The sequence below is a fragment of the Acanthochromis polyacanthus genome, chromosome 23 (assembly GCF_021347895.1).
Source record: "Acanthochromis polyacanthus isolate Apoly-LR-REF ecotype Palm Island chromosome 23, KAUST_Apoly_ChrSc, whole genome shotgun sequence".
Taxonomy (NCBI): Eukaryota; Metazoa; Chordata; class Actinopteri; family Pomacentridae; genus Acanthochromis; species Acanthochromis polyacanthus.
In genome coordinates this window covers 14,523,549-14,539,322 of record NC_067135.1, presented here as the reverse complement: position 1 = coordinate 14,539,322, position 15,774 = coordinate 14,523,549, and the positions used below count along the sequence as shown (strand labels likewise).

The window sequence follows — 15,774 nt, the reverse complement described above, 5'->3', positions numbered from 1 at the left end:
ATGTGCTTGGAGTTTAAACGCGTGATAATCACTGATACCATACAGAGCTCAGGAACTGTAGCCTTCACCCACAGACCAAATAGTTCTTTATTCTCCCTGAAAATACAGCTTTTAGAGCTTCAATCACATCAGCTCTTTGGAAACGGATTTCCTTTTTTCTCACATGAACCTCACAGACGTTGCTGTGATCTCAGAGTTTAAAGGTTCATCTGCTGTGTGAACTCACACTCTGATTGTGTGCAAAGATCAACCACTCAGCAACACCATTAGCAAGGTCAAATTTACATGTTCTTTATCCAATCCTGCCCTGTCAGGAGGCTGCACTTTAACAGCAGCACCGATTGCTGCTCTGCACCGTTAACCTGCACATGAACATAAAGCTTCGACATACTAGGACGCAATCTCCATGACACGCAGTATAACCAGTGTGTCCTGTATGTACCAACACTGTGTGCAGTCGTGTTGCATGTGAGTGTGACAGTTTTCTCTCACGTGCATGTGTGCAGCCGCTGACACTGTGACCCTTTGTGATATGAAGGTCTCTGCTCTTCTATCCAGGTCGCAGAGCATTGTCTCATCCTGGTTCATCAGCAGGGCAACGCTGCACAGAGCCCATTGTTATTCTGACACACATCATGATTATATTCATAAAATGTGGCCCTGGTTGAGATAACATGATGTAAAAATGCAAATGCCATTAGGAGAGTGATACCACAACAGCCACTTTACAGAGTGTACACACTGCTTAAGCAAACATGGTGTGACAGCCGCAGGGGCCTGCATCCTCTCAGCTGATGATTTAAGTATGCATTGAAGCTAAATGTTTTAAAATCCTATTTAGCTCAATAAGAACAAAGCTGAAATTGTCTTATCTGAGGAAAAATGAAAAGATATTAATTTGCTACTCACGGTAACCTGAAATGATTAAAAAAAGACACTGTTAAAAGCAACAATTAAATTAAGCTTCTCAAAACTATTGCCAAACTTAGAGGCCTTATATGATTTAAATGTGATTTAGGAAAAAAAAAACTCATCCAGGTGTTTCATTCCAGCAGTGTCTTAATAGGCCTTCTTTAAAAAACCATCCAAACAGCAAAAGAACTGAGCACATTACAACCATCCACCTGATATAGTGTTGGTTCTACTTCTGTCGCCAAAACAATCTCTGATCTTTTGTCCTGTGGGGTGAGGTCTCTGTAGATCAGGATTGGTTCGGCTCTTTGTCGTGCTCCTTGAGCTGTCCCTGGGCATTTTGTGTGGTGAGGTGGAGCACATTATCCTGCTGCAGGAGGCTGCTGCTGTCGTAGATTGCTGTTGCCATGTGAAAGTGTGCTTGGTCTGCAGAAATGCTCTGGTGGGTGATGCATGTCGAAGTAGCATCCACATGAATGTCAGGAGCAACGGTTCCCCAGCAGAGCATTGCACTGATAGGTGATGATCAGTGGTATTCACTTTACCTGTCAGTGGTTGATCAGTGTAAGTCCAGTGGCTTCCTGTAAGTCACAGCTATGACTTTACAGCACGGCTGCTTGTCAGGAATACCAACCAACTTCATGGTGAGATCAGCTGTGACCAGTTTCACATTTAGATGTAAAACCAAACAGTTTTCAGAAGCTTTTCAGTAGCTTATCTGTGACCGTCTCTTAGTTTCAGTATGCTGCTATTGGCTCAGGCTGCTGAGGGACCTCCTATGATGCTAATTAGAGAATCTTTTCTCTCTCCTCTCCCCCCAGCCGGTACAAACAGCTGGCCACCCACCTGAGTCTGAATCCGTCTGAGGTTTCTTACTGTTATATGTAGCTTTTCCTCCTCATTGTTGCCAAGTCCTTGCTCACATGGATTGTTTTTTTAATCTTCTATTTTCTGTACTCTTCTCACTGTTTTGGTGCACTCTTTCTTCTCGAAGTGTTATTTTTCAATTTTCTCGTGTCTGCTTTTTTGCAAATGACCATTTCTTAAACAATCTATTTAATTAAAGTGCTTGTGTTTTGCTTATGTTACAAAGGCACAGAGCAGGAATTAAGACATTAAGCAAAAACAAATAAGATTTAGTTAAGATGGATGGAATTTTGTCTCTTAAGACAGAAGACTGATAAGAGGATTTAATCTTACAAAGCTAACAGTGTTCTGACAGTTATTTGACACGCAGAAGCCACAATCACCTAATTAGCAGCTTGAATAATTCACCAGTGCGACAGCGACATGCAGAAACACTAAAATCCATTTGGGCCGTTGAGACTAGAGAGATGTAGCCTCATACCCTGTGTATCACACGCTGATCGCTGTATTATTGATGCTGGATATGTAGCGTGTTTTATCAAGCTCAAACAGAGCTGGAAAAAACCTTAACCCCAATGATTTTACATTTTGTAGTGCACCGATGTGTGAAAAAAGATTTAAAAGATTTTTTTTTTGGGATTAGATTTAATATCCTTTTATTGCAAAAAGCTGCACATATACTTTACACGTGTGAATCCATTTGAAATATAAGCATGCATAAATGTAAAGAATGTCTTTGAGTCTGTGTGAATGTGCTTAAGGGAAGTAAAATGGCATTTCTTAAATAATTTATTTGTTTTTGAATGAAACTGAAAAATTAGTTATGTTTGTATGCAGAGGGCATTGTTGATGCCAGGTGAAAGCCTCTGATTGGAAAATGCAACATTTTTTCAGGGAGAATTTTGTTTTTTCAGCTTGACATTGAGCATTTTTGACATTATCAGGTTTATTATGAAAGGCTTCATAAGTTCAAGAGGTTGGAGAGGAATTCCCCTTTCAGCAGATGTAAAAATCAGCAGTTCTGAAGACTGTAGTCTTCAGGCAGTGCAACAACAAGGACGCAAAGTTCAAACAAAGTCCATTCCTTTAGATAGAAAAGCAAAAAGAAAAAGCAACTTGTCAATCCAGTTTGCTTCTGCTGTGCATAAATACACAGTCAACACTGCTCAGTTTGAACTACTGCAGCTGAAAGGCTTGTCTGTGATTACTGGTGTTTTTGGTGATTAGAATCTTTTACCTTGAAGTAACAGCTCCAAAAACGTCAGAGGATTCACATTGTTTCTGCAATCAACTGTAACCGTCAGTGTCCACATAGGTATATAAAAACACATCACAAAATTAGTCCATAGCTGGTGTTTTAAACACAATTTAAAGATTTGTTCCCCCTGTCTTGTCATTTATTCTTTTAAAATTCTCATGCATTCACCTCCGCTCAAACACCAGCATTGATTAGCTTTAAGTGAAACCACCCACTCAATTGTGGAAAAACCCCGCTGTCTCATATACAGTAAGAGGAGCCTGCCTCAGTCTCTATTTCTGCTCTGAGTGTGTGTGTGTGTGTGTGTGTGTGAGATCCTCACCTCCCCTGGCATACCCTACAGTGCCAACACTAAGGTCTGCCACATTTCCCATCCAGCTCCTCTTACCGGGGTCCCGGTGTCGGCAGGGCACAGAGCAGCGGATTGTGATGCCGACTGGCATGTTTGGGCTCTTTCTGCATTTTCAGCCAAGTCTGCATGCGGACACCTACTGCGCTGCACGTATTAAGCTCTTACAGCTCATGTGTGTGGGTCTTCGTGTCCGTGACTGCGCCAAATGTGTTTTTTTAACACATCCACACAGCTCCTTGTGTTTCCCTGCTGTCGCTCTTGTATGTAGATCGCCATCAGCTGCTAGATGTGGTGTTTGGGCACATGGCTCTGATACTCTGTCAGATGTACTGTTGTGTGTGTAAATGTGTGGGTATCACATTATACTGCTGTATGATCTTATTTAATCTAATGTGTGAATGTGATGTATGTGTTCACATCTGTTTGTTTTCACTGAAGGTGGATGTATGGGGGCTTTGTGTGTTTATGTGTTTGTACGCCCTCAGGGTGGTGGATATGACCCATAAAGCCCGGCCATGAGCATGCTCACTGTGGCCTCCCAGAGTCAGGTGAGGATATCTCCAGATGCTTGACCCTGGGTCGACTTTGCAATTGTGATCAAAGTGTGAAAAGAAGTCTGGGCATGAGAAGTCGGAGTTAAATCGCACCCCGGACTGGAGTCTGGCTGGTTCTCAGGTGTCTTCTCACCTCAGATAATTCTAATGTGCAGAGAAGAGAGGAGGGTTGAAAGGATCCTGAGAGGATGTTTTTCATAAAAGCAAAGGGCAAAGAAATGGTGTTAAAAGTCTACATTGTTCTCTGTCCTCTCTCATTTCAAACACTGGTGGGTGAGAGTTTTGAGAGGAATATAGAATTCCCCAGGAGACAGTATATACTGTCCAGCATCTGTGTGAAATGTCTCCAGAGATGCAAATATAAATACATGAAATTAAAAAATAGTTACACACATGTACAGTGTGTGCAGCTTAAGTTCAAGGTGTGAGTTTGATGAAGGAAAAGTGACTTTTTTGCTGTTTGGGGGTTAATACTTTGTGGTCCGTGTTCAGTTTGCATGTTTTATTCGTCTAAAAGTGTACTTCTGGATGTAATGGGTGCTGAAAACCGATTTAAATTCAGTTTAGTGTGTTGAATTTTCTAGCTGGTCAGGAAAGCAAGCAAAAACCGCCATTAAATGTTCATTTTTGTGCAACACTTTGCAGTGCTCGCTGTGGGGTGAAAGGTCAGCATAGTGTTAGAACCCTGCAGGTGGAACACTTGCTGGTAAAATGTTAAACAAGATTACCGAGGCCTGCTTCATGCCAAATTACACCCGTCACCTGTCTGTTGCATTGATTGTTCTGCCAGCAGCTGAAGATTTTTCAGCCTTTCCGCTGAGCTAAGCTAACCAACCACTGACTTTAGCTTCATGATAATCACAAAAACGTAATTGGTGACGGTGATTTTTGAGCTCCAACTAAGCCATTTGCTTTAAGGCAGCTCTTAGAATAGCCCAATCTGGGGTTTGGGACTGCGAGGCAAATTTGAGGAAAGCAGAAAAGACATTTATATATACAGGAATTACATTTATTTTTTTGGACATCCCCCTCATCTTTGCTTTTTTTTAAGAAGAAACTGCTCAAGCTCTTATCATTAATCAAGGATGCATAGAAAGATGAACATAACTGCTTCATATTTTGGATATTCTTGCTGTTACAAACCTGTCGATAACAGCTCTGTTAACACGCATGGGGATGATCCGTTCCTCCATGTACATGCCAGTATATTCTACATCCTCCTCATCTGCTCCCTCCACCCTTCAGCAGCTGCCGAGGAACTGCACGCTTTTATATCACTGTGATGTTGCTCTCAGGCAGTGAGAGGAAACGACATCTCACCTCACCCACACAGCCAACATCACAGGCTTTTAAAAACCTCCCCGGTCCTTTCCTCTGCTGTGTCCTCTCCAGTATTACACCAGCAGCCTAAACTCCCTGCTCTGCTCTGACCTAATGGGCTGTGAAGCATTGACGGGAGGGAGGAGGGCTGGATACCTCTTACCTCCACCTGTCTTTTCCCCTCCTGCGCACGTCTTTACCCATTTTGTCGTCTGCTTGTGGTTCCAGATTTAGGATTCGGTACTACCCCGACCGTATTTTTGTCTCTTAAGATTCGATCACATAATAGACGTTTGCAGCTCAGACATCGAGCTGTTTGGACACTTTAGGAGCTCAGAATCCAATAGAGATCAGCCTGAGGATGATGAAGGGAGAGAGACAGAAAGGTCAGACAGGTAGAAAAGGATGGATGCTTTTATTTTTGTTTTCTATTTGTTCCGGTGCTACCCATCTCCTCCTACTGTGTCAAGAGTTAATAACAGAAATACATTTGCTTGAAGAATCTGAATCTGATCTATGTCTTTCAGATTTTCGTGTTGGTGTAAATTATTAGTAAAAAGGCACACCGTAAGCAGCCATTTAACCCTCCTGTTGCCTTCATTTACAAGCACAAAAAAATATTGTTTCCTTGTCTGATAAAAAAAAATTCCCCAAATTTCCTAAAATTTGCAAAACCTTCAGGAAGAAAATTGCTATAATTCCTTAGAAGTTTCCCTTTAAAATTAAATTAAAAAAATTTTGATCAAAATTTAAAAAAATTAAAAAAATCCCTCAATTTTGGCAAGAAAATTCTTGTAAATATTTTTAAAAAATTAGTAAAAATCTTCCAAAAAAAATCCTAAAAATATCTGAAGTGATTACACATGTATCAGTAAAACTTCTGATATTTTCATTAAGAACATTCACAAAAAAAATCTACCAAAATCCAGCGAAATTCGCTGGATTTTGGTAGATTTTTTTGTGAATGTTCTTAAAGGAAAGTCTTTTTTTAACATTTCTTTTTTCCACCTAAACATATTCAAAAATTTCCCCAAAAATGTTGAAAATGTGGACATCAGAAATTTCACTATGAAAATATTTTTTTTCATATTTTCAAACGTTAAAACGGGCTAATTTGACCCGCAGGACAACACGAGGGTTAATGCAGCAACCAAATGTGGCTGCTACCCTTCACATATGTATGTAGGCACAGAAGACTTGAGTTGCTCTGGTCTCGACTTGTCTCCACGCCTGCTGGTTCTTGTGCTGACTCAGACTGCCTCTGAAAGTGACTTATACCCCGCTGAAGTGATTTATGATTTATAGCCCCGCTCTGCCATCTTGCTTCAGATTCCCTTAAACAGCCCCACTGTCATCTGACCTAAACCAGTTCGCTCTGGAGCTCAGTGATGGACTGACGGTGAGAAACGCATGCTTGGCTCTGACAGCTGTTCATCACTGTCATGCGTTTGAAAGGTTGCCCTTGCGCAATCAGAATCTGCCACACAAATGCGTGGAGAAGCCCTTCAGTGGCCTTACAGTGTTAAGATTCAAGAGACCTGACTGCATTCATGGTCACAACGCTTCCTCTCCAATCCGCAGAGTGGCAAAGATGGCATCATTAGACTCCTCAGCTCAGCCGAAGACATCATGAAAGAGATCTCATGATGGATGATAGTTTGGACTGAAAGCTCAGACGCTAAAAAAAACTGTTTGCCCGCAGGACACACATGAGCACCCCAGGATCGGGTCCAGCTCAGCGGTCAAAGGTCGAGGACGAAACCCGGCCAAAGGAGCCCTCTCACGTCAGCCTGTTTTGTTAGACATCTGCAGGCTAAAATGACCTGACAGCCCTCGATGCATTTGCTGCCTGGCAGATAAGCGATCTGAAAACTATTTTTGCTGATGTTAATTTGCTCCGTGTTAGGGCCCTGGTTCACAGCTCGGTCAGCCTTCTCTGATACTATATTCCCGTTTGTTTCAGTAAAGGTTCTCCCGTCACATCGCATTTAGGTCGAGATGCCTGTGAACTGTGAAAGCACCGCGCAGAGGGACCCGGGCACGCCGAGGCTTCTGGGTCCTGGGCTCCGATGGGTTCAGGGAAGAAGAGCTCATGTGTTGAGGGAGTTGTTAATGGTTTCTAAGTTTACCTGCACCAAAGGAGTGCTGAATTAACAGCAGAATTAATGGATGGATATTTTTAAAAAAAATAAAAACAAAACCTTTAATTGTCACTCATCCTGTTTTTCTCAATTTTGTGCATAAGAAGGGAAATTTAAAGCAACCGTCTTTGAAATCCCACCGGACCAAATAGCCTCTAAAAAGGTTTGAATTTTTTAGCAATTAATAAAATATTAAACTGTAGCATGCAATGAAATATATGAAGGTGACAAATTTCTACAAATAGTTTAAAAGCAAACGCACAAAACTAGTGTTTAATATAAGGTGCTTTCTTTTAATTAATTGTCTAAAATGAAAAACAAATAAAAGATAATTAAAACATTGTATGTGATTGTAAATAGGAGAAGTGTGCTTTTGAGAAAAATAGACATTTTTACATGTAGTTTTTCAAATGAAGAAAAATACTGCAACTTGTAATTTTTAAGTTGAAATTATTATATTTATAGAAGTAAAAATTACCTGATTTTTGCAGCTGTGTCCAAACAGCAGCAGCAGCAGGCTGATCGTGTGTCTTCCACGAAAAGGCAGCAGCGTGTCCTGTCTTTATACCAATCCCTCCTCAGTGGGCAAGCTGAAGCCTTCATTCTACGTCTTGTTAGCTCTGATTTCATGAATAATTCATCACACAGTCAGAAGCACAAATGAGCATGCTAATTGGTGTCTCTTAAAAAAAAAAAATTATCGCCATTATTATTGTTATTATTCCTGTCTCTGGTGTGTGCGATTAAACATGAAATTAAATTAATGTGATGGTGAGAAAAATATTTTTCTAATAGCCCTGCATTAACCCTCTTGTTAATTTAAAAACACATTTTAGGAAATTAATTTGAAATTTGAACACAGTTTGTGAGGGGGGAAGATGAAAAACTCCAAACAGCTAATTTAAGTATTAATTTGTGTAATAGCTCAATTTATTTGCCAGTGGAGATATGCTAATGTTTCTTTTCAAACTAGTGTGTCGGAGAAGGAATTCTCCCGAGCCTGAAGTAAAGCTTTAATGGAGATAAATATTGAAAACAAATTCTGATCAACGCGCTGATTTTGTGTGTGCTGCTGTGTTCAAGGAAAAAAAAAAAGCCGCAAGTAATTTTTCTTCAATAGTCACTTCAGGCCTGCAGCAGAGTTGCTACTTTAACCCCTGGATTGTGCTTTTTTTCTAAAAGTTCCATGTCCTTTGGTTATTTTTAATTAAATTGGGATTCCAGTGAAGCGCACACAACATGACTGCATTAGTGTGTATTGTGTGTGTGCTCCTTGAAAACAGCCAGCAGCTGAGTGTGTGCCTTACAGTGAGGCGGTTAAACGGAGGTTAACAAGTGTTGCGGCAGAATCCAAACATAATTAGGCCACATTAAGTTCATGACTGAGTAAATATTTTTCCTGGATGTGTTTTTTTTTTTTTTTTGGCTTCTTTAAGATTTCTCAGATGTCATCAGTGTGTGAGGTTTGCTCTGAGGTTGAGGCTGCTGAAATGAAAAATACACTCTGAGTTGCATTTAAAATTGATGGAACATCTACACTTACTGCTTCATGCTAAAGGCTCACTGGTTTACTACTTCTGCCTTTTTGCATGCTACACACTCGCTGCATGAAGCACTTTATTTGTCACAACCATGCCTTATTTCTTATTTATCTTTTCCTTTTTTCTTCCTTATTTTAAAGTTGAATAAATAAATGGTCATTCACTAAATCCATGTTTAGATGTGAGATGATCCTTTGAATTCACCTATTGGACAGCGCACGTGTGACGAGATGATTTTAACTCAGAGAGCCACTGGTATGTGCATTCTGATCGCCTGGGAAATTGCACATGGCACTGCCATGTTAGGGAAGACTCTAGGAAGCAAACATGCTCAGCATAGAGGAAACTGTGAATTGTGTAGGGCGGTTTGCCAGAAGTTGACAAGCAGGATTACCCATCAGTGGTTTTGCCTCACAGGAGCACCAAAAAAGGCTCGCACATGAGTCACCGAATGTTCATATTGTTGCTGTAACGTCAGTGATGTGACTATTTAAGTGGTTTGGTTGTCTGAAAACTGCAAAGCTCAAATATCCTACGACTCAAGGAACAAGGTTTTTTTGACCTTTTGCCTTGCCTGCTAGCAGTCTAAACAAATGTCGATTTGGAATAGTGTAACTTTTTTAACTGACAGCTGAGTAAGGAAAAGATGGTTTTTACCTTGCTGACGTGTTTAAACCGCATCTGTGGTGTTCCTCAGAGCGTCATCTGACGTGTTGAATTATCACGTGTCTGGCCTGACAGATCTGTCAGAATCAGATCCAGACACTCAGTTACTCAGTTGTTGGTTTAAAAAGGTAACGCTATTCTAAAGTAAGAAACAACAAAATTAACATAATTAATCTAAGGTCTTGTAATGTCGTAGACTGTCGTATTTCAGTGGTGTGAATTCTGCACAATTTGCAGCAACAGGTATCTGAGGTGTTACCACGGTAACACACAGAGGGAGGATGGAAATGTAGTGAGGACTTCCATAAAGAAGTTCTCCACTATAGTTTCGCCACTCAGCAGTCATCTTGGTAATTTAATACTCACAATATCTAATTTAAATGAATACAGAGCGAGTCAAAACTGCAATTATTATTATTAATGTAAAGACTGCACGAATAGAATCATCAATCAAAACTACTAAAAACTTTGGTGATTTTGCAACGAAGTAAGATTTTAAAAAAAATTTTTTTTTGGTGGAGGTGTGGGAAATCTGTCACACAATGACCTTCTTTAGGGAATTCCTCCATAGATTTTTACTCGGGACTCTTTAAGTAGCACGTCTCTTCCTTGTAATGTGTAATTTGTAAGTTCATTCAGTTGTACCAGTGAGTTACAGCTTATTTATAGCATGACAGTGAACACAACACTCTTTTTCAATTGGCTTGTCATACATATTTCTGGAAGTTTAACCTACTGGAAGGTTTTTCATTCCATATAAGAAAGGCTAAGTGCTTTCCAAAGAGTAAAAGCTTGCTGGAGATGAAAAGGCATCTCTCCAACCCCTTTTCTTGGATTACATACATTTTGTAAGCTGAAAGCAGTCATCAGCTGTAACTCACAAACACACAAGTATTTTGTTTTCCTAAAAAGGACATTAAACAGTAAATATTTAAATAACTCATTATGAACATAAATAAAAGATCATCTAAAATCTTAGAGTTCAGTTTGTTTTCACAGAGTGAGCTTTAATATCATATGGAGTATGGATTGTAACTCTGTTATTTTAAGCTTTCAACTTGATTCAGTAGAATTCTGTGGCATAACTGAGGACAATTCTTGGCTCTTCTGTGTAAGTGCTGTTTTCTATAGAACACTCTGCAGTACAATAATCCACAATTCCTTTCTATTATAGAGCATTCCAGTGAGCATAGAGCTGAATATGGCAAATAATTCAGTTTGTATGACTGCTCTGAATGTATTGCTGCGGTTTCTTTGACGTACAGTGCAGCGCAGAGCCAAAGAGGACACCTGGCTGCTTGTTTGCCTCATGACCAGGTGAATAAGATGCGTTCCGATGTGTTGGAAAAACACCTGTAATAGTCCAGGTGTGTGAGAGGATTGAGGACCGAAACCTGCGGTGCTCTGGAATAGCGTCACTGCACCTGCAGCAGTAATGATAAATAAAAAGCCCGGGCTCTCCCTCTCTTTCCCTCTCCCTCTGCCTCTTTTTCCTCCTCTCCCCATCTATTAGACTGCAAGAGCAGCAGCAGGCAGTTACCATGGCAACAGAAGCAGATGCTGAAGGGTGTCTTCTGTGTGACGAGATTTGAACTATTGACCTCCGCCTTTGAAAAAAGAGAAATGGCAGTAATGGATATGGATTTTATGAGTGTATGGGCTGGAGCTGTATTGCCTCTAATACAGCTTGGCACACCATATGCCACTGTATGCATTTTTTATGATGTGGGCCTATGTGCTTGCAGGGCTTGGATGATTTACTTTGCTGACAGGCTCTGGGGCTTTCCAGCAGTACATACAGATAGTGTGTGTTAAATCTATACGCACTGTAAACCGAACCTCCATCTATTCAACATGTGATGATATACAGGCAGTTGTGTATTTTTCTTAAGCAACAGGCTCTACAACTAGAACATGTTCTGTTTCTGTCTCTTCTCTATACATGATTTAATACAATAAATCGAAGTATATTGAAAATGATGTGCTTACATATAAACATAAGGGCCCGACCTGTTACATGTGACTCACACACACACATCTGAACCAACTGAGGACCTAATTTGAAAGACCAGAATGCATATATGCATTAATGGCTTCAGGCACAACCTGAGTCACAGCAGTGCTACAGTAACCACAAGGGCCTATTTCTGCATGCTTTCCAGGGGCTACAACATGCAAACTGCAGGCTTTGATGCTTTACATACACAGACAAGTAGTTGACCGGCTGTTCTTGCATGACTGTCTCTTTTCGCTGAGTGTTTTCTTTTTTTGTTACAGCAGCTGAACACTTTATTTTGTCATGTGGTACTTAATCTTTGCTACCAAACGTTAACAAGAGGCATTTAAAATTGTCAAGAGAATACAGTTAAAGCTGCAGGAATAGAGGGTTAATGTTGAGAAACTAATAGTTGATTTTCTTTTGTCTTTGGAAGAACCTGGTGAAATCACCAACATAATTTTTCAGTTAAAAAAAAATCATCCATTGTAGCAGTCTGAAAGAAAACTTCTACACCTCCTCTTGTCCTCTCAGGTTTAAAAAAATCTATCCTGTGATGGAAGAATTTGGCCAGTTCCATGTCTGTACAGGAAGAGGATGTTGTTGCTTTGAGCTGTTTTACAGATGCCTTTGCACATGCATGTCCTAATGGTAAAAAGCCTGATTTAATAGTGGAAAATCCACCTTAAAATCAGCCATCATGGACCACTGCAAAAGAAATAACCTCATTATGGACTAGGACAAAGGGGGAATCATAACGTCAGAGGCCAACAAATATAAACGGTGGATAAAAGAGGCCGCTGAGATCAGAAAGCAAGCTGAGGAGGCCTACAAAGACACGTCATCACTCGTCAGATGTGGTAAAAATACTCACCTTTACTGATTTGTCGGGAAAAAAGAAACGCTATTACTGAGAGGAAAATCTTGCAGGAAAACTGGCTATTCTGGCACTGGCATAAGACAAGCATCTTATTGTCTCAAGAAGAGTCTGAAACAGCAAATGCAATAAAACACGTACCGATAGAAGTGTTTCACTGATGCTGGGAACTTTGTGTTCTTCTCCTAGAATGTAGGTTGAAAAGAGAGACAAAGAGAAATATAAGACAAAAGAGTTGCCTCTATTCAAGCATAGTCACAAGATTAAAGCCAAAAAGCGTACCACACTGCGCTCCCAACTCTTGCACATACACCTTGAACAATCTCTGAACTTTTTGTATAACTGCACCAGGGTCACAATCAGGATCTGGATGATTGAATTGAATGAATAGTTGCATATATACACCAAAGTACAGTCAGCTACTTGAAGCATATAAGACAAAAAAGACTAAAAACACTGAAAATACATAAAAAGTGTTAATTTTTTCATTTTTACATTAAAGGGGTAAAAGTATCCCAAGGTTTTCCGTGGTCGCTGCATGCAACTAACAAAGAGGCTTTCGTCTGCCTGGTAATTTGTTGAACACAAATCAGATAAACTAAACTGAGAGTCTAAAATGTTGCTTTAAAATACATTCTTTAGCTGGTGCTGTGATGGCAGTGTGTTTAAACTGAATGTGCCCTGTGGCTGTTCGTTTAGCCGGCCTCCTCACTATGTGGGTCAGTTCTGCAACAGAAGCACAAACAGACAAACACCCATCATCTGTCTCATGAGTCCGGCCACTGAGCCAATTATTTCCTCCCACCCATCAGCCTTCCCAGTAAGAGAGAAAATACAGGACGGGCCGTGCACCTTTCAGGTTAAAGTTGCTGGTTCAGGACAGGGGGAGTTGTTTTTATATCCAGTCAGAGAAGCAACATCCTGCACAAGGACGTGATGAAAGACGCGTTGGATGCTGGAAGGGTTAAAGCAGTGATCTCACCATTACCGCAGTGCTTCTTTAATCACTGTCGTAGGTGTGCCAGAAATGACCTCTGTGGCCTTCCTTGTCGATGATATAGATCTAAAACGGGAAGATTCAAAGAGAGATGTTATTTATTTGTAAAAAAAAAAAGAAAAATGTGGCATTGACTCGAAGATATTTTGTGCCATTAAATGAAACAAAAATGTATCATTTAAAAAGTAAAAAAAACTTAGTGTTGTTGAGATATACCCCAAAGGACTTCATATGTTTGGTTGTTTGTTTGTTTTCTGTGTCAGATACTGAGCAGATTGTGTAAATTAGGCTGTATTTTTTCAGCCAAGCTATATACAGAGGATCTAAAGAGTAATTGAAACACCAACAACATATGAATAACAAGCACTTAACAAGGATTAAGGTCACTGTTTTGCCCACAGAACAGCTCCAATCCCACTTAGAATGCTATAATACATGTAATGAACTGTGTGTAGGATGCTGGACCTTTGCTCCAGCAGAAAAGCCCTGCGGTCTTTGAGGAATAAAGAAAACTGATTATTTAATGATCGTCATGACGCTTGACATCTGGTGATTGCTGAGGCCACACAAGAACCACAGTCTGGTGTTTGTGATCTGTGTGCAGAAGCATTTATTTGTGCCTGATCTCAGAAAGTGGCAACAACATGAGAAAAAGCAGCGTCTGACCTGTAAAAAGGCTTCATAATGTTCTGACCCTGCAGAGCAATTAGTGGCGGATGGCTTTCTGCACATGTAGCCACGTCTTGATATGGAACATATGATGTCAACTAACTACTTGTATTGTGTTTCTTTGCATTTGCTGGTTCATATTTTCAGGTTATGCTAGCAAAGGTCGTGGATTCAAATTGTTTCTAGAGTGATTTTCAGAGAAACAGTGTCGTTTTAAAATTAGAATCTGCTAGATTGATCAGATTTTTTCAAACCGTTTGTAATACACGTCAGCTTTTTTCGCGATTTTAATAAAAATCTGTGTCAGTATTTGTTAAGTAAGATGAATGAGGCAGGTTGTTGCACTAGATTCAAGTAAAATTAATGTTTATGCTGGAAAATTTATGAAGATGAAACCAAAATGTGTTGTAGCTATGTTAGTCCAAAGCACAAAATGTATTAGTTTCACAATAAAACTTTTTTTTTTCTATTAGCCTGTGCTAAGTTTCTTTTGGTTTGCACATAAAAAGAACAACAAAGTACGTATTAGGGTGTTGGTGGTGTTTTTCCTGTTCCTTTTCCGTGGTACTTTTACACTTTGTTGAGTTTCAGTCACTCTTTTCTTTAGTTTATCCTGCGAAACGCCTTGGGTATATTTAGGCCTTAAAGCAACTTGCTGCTAACTACTAACCACAAAACTCTGGTTGTTTTCTAGGTTGCACGATCGACGAGTTCTACCTCAAGATACCCCTATAAAATGTAAGTCTCTCACAATTTTAGAGCCTTTTCCGTTAAAATAACACATTTTTGCACTATGGGCTAATGTGTCTCCCACCAATTTTGGTGTGAGACTTAGCTGTCCTGGAAAAAGTAATTTCAGTCACAGTCGAATTCTTCACAAGAAAGAACAAACGTTTTACTAATCTAAACAGATAGATGACAATATATCGTACAGATAGCTTAAATTTATAAAGTTATTTTAATTAAATTCACCAGAAAGGACAACATTTCTTGGTAAAACTGACATTTTTACCTTTTTATTGTTTGTGTCCATTTCATTCTTTATTTAATTCTACATTTGTGTCATACAGTTGTTATTTTGTGTACTCCTTTACAGGTCTGCAGGTCACCAACACTGCCTTTTAAACATGTATGCGCAAATATTTGACAACACAAGAGGCCCGAGCAGTGGAAGAATAACCTCTCTTCCAAGACTGACTTCTTTATATATAATTAATCTTTCATCCGCTCCTCACCTCCATCCAGAGCTGTTACTCCCGCTCTCTGCCACCATATCAAAGTTTCATGAGGGTAATCGAGATAAAACCAAAATGGAATAAATGCGCCTTCCCTACAATACCCGGAGGAAAGTTGAAAGAAAATGATTTCAAGGTGTTACATGGTGCTAGACAGCTCTCTGAATGAGCTTCTCTACCCAAATGTGCAGCCTGGACGCCACTTTGAATGGTATCAGGTGTCTTCTAATAGAATATTCTACAGAGGCCTGATGGAGCGCTGGTGTGAAGGTGGAGTGTTAGTGTGCATTTTTAAAGTCGATCCTGCATAAACGTGGACATTTTGTACTAAAATTGTTCTTTTTTCATTGACAGATTAAGAAAGCAGCAACTTCAGATGAGGTAAATAA

At 39.9% G+C, this 15,774-nt stretch overlaps 1 long non-coding RNA gene across 1 annotated transcript in view; it reads left to right on the top strand.

The window, feature by feature from the left end:
• The window catches only part of LOC127532303 (uncharacterized), a 26,074-nt gene extending 10,300 nt beyond the window's left edge, over positions 1-15,774 (top strand). The window contains exons 3-4 of the long non-coding RNA XR_007939683.1: positions 14,845-14,888; positions 15,740-15,774. This is a non-coding gene — a long non-coding RNA (uncharacterized LOC127532303). The remainder of the gene's footprint in view (positions 1-14,844; positions 14,889-15,739) is intronic.